This window comes from Nyctereutes procyonoides, unplaced genomic scaffold (assembly GCF_905146905.1).
Source record: "Nyctereutes procyonoides isolate TBG_1078 unplaced genomic scaffold, NYPRO_anot_genome, whole genome shotgun sequence".
NCBI classification, from domain to species: Eukaryota; Metazoa; Chordata; class Mammalia; order Carnivora; family Canidae; genus Nyctereutes; species Nyctereutes procyonoides.
The window spans coordinates 16,954,973-16,958,540 of record NW_026575041.1 but is presented as its reverse complement, the minus strand read 5'-3'; the positions used below and the strand labels follow the sequence as shown (position 1 = coordinate 16,958,540).

The 3,568-nt window shown below is 34.2% G+C and overlaps 1 pseudogene; it reads left to right on the top strand.

Annotated features, from left to right (window-relative positions):
• Positions 1-2,132: 2,132 nt before the first annotated feature.
• LOC129506536 (ragulator complex protein LAMTOR5-like) lies at positions 2,133-2,406 on the top strand (annotated as a pseudogene).
• The last annotated feature ends 1,162 nt before the right edge of the window (positions 2,407-3,568 follow it).

Sequence of the window (3,568 nt, the reverse complement as noted above, 5' to 3'; positions counted from 1 at the left end):
CTTAACTCTAGGAAACAAATTGAAGGTTGCTGGGAGTGGGTGGGGATGGGGTAACTGGGTGATGGGCATTAAAGAGGGCATGTGATGTGATGAGCACTGGGTGTTATGTGCAACGATGCATTACTGAACTCTACATCTGACACTTGATGAGGTACTATGTGTTGGCCAATTGAATTTAAATTTAAAAAATACATTTGTCATAACCCATAGAATGTATAACATCAAGAGTGACTCCTACTGTAAGTTACAGACTTTGGGTGCTAATGATGTGTCCATGTAGATTAATCAATTGTAACAAATGTGCCATGGTAGCTGGGATATCTATAGTAGAAAAGGTTGTGTGTGGTATACAGGAAATCTGTACTTTATTCTGAATTTTTTTTTGAGAACTTAAAACTGCTCTGAAAATAGTTTATTTAAAAAAATTTAAAAGTGAAAGTTTGATCTCTTCTAAACAGTTTTATATTTTAAAATGCCCAAACTCAAGAAGGCAGAAAAGAGTAAGGAGGAGGGAGAAAAAAATGGAAAACATAATTAGATATCTCCAATGTTACATTTTAATTTAATTATGTCAATAACTATAGTATATATGAAGGCTTTAAGCTCACCAGTTTTTTAAAAAAAGATTGTCAGAATGCACAAAACATAATCTGAAATTCTGTGCAGTCTACAATAAGCCTACTTTAAATGTAAAGACCTAGGTTGAAAGTAAAAGGATAAGAAAGATACACACAAATCCTATCCTAAAGAAAGTTGGAGTAGCTCTGTTAATTTTAGATAAAGAATACATAAGAACAAGGAAGAAAATTCAGGATTAAGAAGGTATTACACAATGATATAGAGGTTAATTAAGAATATACAAAAATCTAAGTGTGTATGCATCAAAAGAATTTCATAATGTATGAAGCAAAAGCTGATATGCACAAAAGAGAAAAGGGCAAATTCACCAATATTTTTGGTGATTTAAATGTTCCTTCTTAAGTAATTATTAAAATAAGTGGGAAGAAAACCTATAATGATATAGATACCCTGAAAAGCACTATCAACTGAGCGAACTTCACCTAATAAGTATTTATAATATTTATAAATAATTCTACCCAACAACAGCGGACTACACATTTTCCCCAAATGTACACAAAACATTAATCAAGACAGATCATATTCTGGGCCATCAAAGTTTTACATATTTAAAATAATAAAAATCTTACAATGTATGTTCTTAGAACAAAGTGGGAATTAGTTAAAAGTTAACAGTAGAATCTCAAGATATTGGAAATTTAAAAAAAGCATAATAATCCTTGAGTCAAAGAAAGAATATCACAAGAGAAATTTTAAGATATGTTAACCTCAATGAAAATGGTTGATACATCTTGTCAAAATTTTGGGATGCAGCTGAATTAGTTCTTAGTGGAAAAATTGTAGCATTAAATGCACATATAAGGAAAAAAGGAAATGTCTAAAACCAATAATGTAAGATTCAACTTAAGAAACTAGAGAAAGAAAAACAGGTTATACCTAGAGCAAACAGAGGAGAAACTAATAAAAGGAACAGCAGAAATGAGTGAAGTTGAAAACAGAAAAAGAATTGAGAAAAAAATTGAACCCAAAACAAACAAAACCTGTACAAGAAAGCTACATTCCTATTTTCCCCTTGAACATAAAAGCAAAAATCCTTGACAAAATATTTGCCAAAAAAATCCAACAATATTTAAAAAGGTAATATAGCATGACAAGGTTGGTTTATTCAAGAAAACATGGAGCTATTTCAACATTTCAAGTAGCAAGTATAATTCATGTAAATTACCTTATTAAGTTGCTAAAGAAGAAAAACCATATCAATATAAGCAGAAAAAAAAACACACTCCATTCATGATAAGAAGTCTCATCAACGAAGTCTCATCAACCTCAGAAAAGAAAGGAAATTTCTTGACTCAATAAAGAGTTTCATGAAAAAACTAAAGTTGAGAACAAGAATAATAGTGAGAATCCAAATTCTTTTCTCCTAATTTCAGGATGATACTGGACTCAGCATGGTACTGGAAGTCCTAGATAGTGCAGTAAAACAGGAAAAAACAAAAAAGACAAATATCAGAGGCATTGAGGGATCCCAGACCAGGTGGGCAGTGGGCAGGATGGAGGTGACATTGGAGCAGCATTTGGAGGACACAATGAAGAATCCTTCCATTGTTAGAATCTTGTGCATAGATTCACAAGGACTTAATTTGGGCTCCTGTGAGACCTTGTCAAGTGAGCATGCTGGATTCATATCTGTTCTAGATTAGCAAGCTGGAAGCTAATCTCAGACCCCACTGATATTCTTGTGGTGTGTCTAAAATAGATAATGGGAGCATTTTGATCCAGAAACAAGACAGCATCATGGTTGCGGTGTGCAAAATGACCTCTTAAAAATCTCATATCACTTCTCCAGTAGCCTGTCATAGGGGCTCCATCCTACCTATGCTAATTATCTTGTAGAACTTTAAAGTTCCAGTAGGTAGGCCATTTATTTGTTGTGCATTGGGCACTTTTGTATTAGAGTAAGCTTCTTTTGACACTTAATAGACTGAATTATCAAAATATTAGTAAGAAAGGATCATGTTTTGAAGTAGCAGATCCAGGTCACTTAGTATATAGAATTTTTTTATGTTCAATAAATTTGGCTGGAGGAAAAAAAAAGAAAAACATTGGGAAGGAAGAAATAAAATGTATGTGTTTACCGAAGACATGATTATGAGTATAGAAAATCCCACAGATTTTACTTTTAAAAAAAAATATCCTGGAATTAATGAATGAGTTTAGCAAGGTCATAGGACAAAAGGTCAATATATAAAAGTCATCTTGATTTCTACGTATATGCAATGAAAAAGTTGTATCTGAAGTTTGTTTAAGAATCCCACATGTAGGGATCCCTGGGTGGCGCAGCGGTTTGGCGCCTGCCTTTGGCCCAGGGCGTGATCCTGGAGACCCGGGATCGAATCCCACGTCGGGCTCCCGGTGCATGGAGCCTGCTTCTCCCTCTGCCTGTGTCTCTGCCTCTCTCTCTCTCTCTCTCTCTGTGACTACCATAAATAAATTAAATTAAATTAAATTAAAAAAAAAAGAATCCCACATGTATAGGGGCATCGGGGTGGCTCAGATGGTTAAGTATCTGCCTTTAGTTCAGGTCATAATCTCCTGTTCCAGGCCTTGAGCCCTATATAGGGCTCCTGGCTTAGCAGGGAGTATGCTTCTGCCTCTGCCTCTATCCCCTGCTTATGCTTGCTCTCTCTCTCTTTCAAATGAAATAAATAAAAATAAAACAAAAGGTAAAATTCCCCACATGTATAGCTTCAAAATTTGTATTTGAAAAATTTTAAAGGGCCACATTTACAACTTCAAAAAGTGGATTAACTTTATTCATAAATTCTAGAGATCTGATGTACAGCACTGTTACCGATACCATACTGTATACTTAGAAATGTGTTAAAATGGTACATCTCACATTAAGAGCTCTTACTAGAACAAAAAGTCAAAAACAAAAACAAGGATCAAAAGTAACTTTCACAGATGATGGATGGATTCATTATCG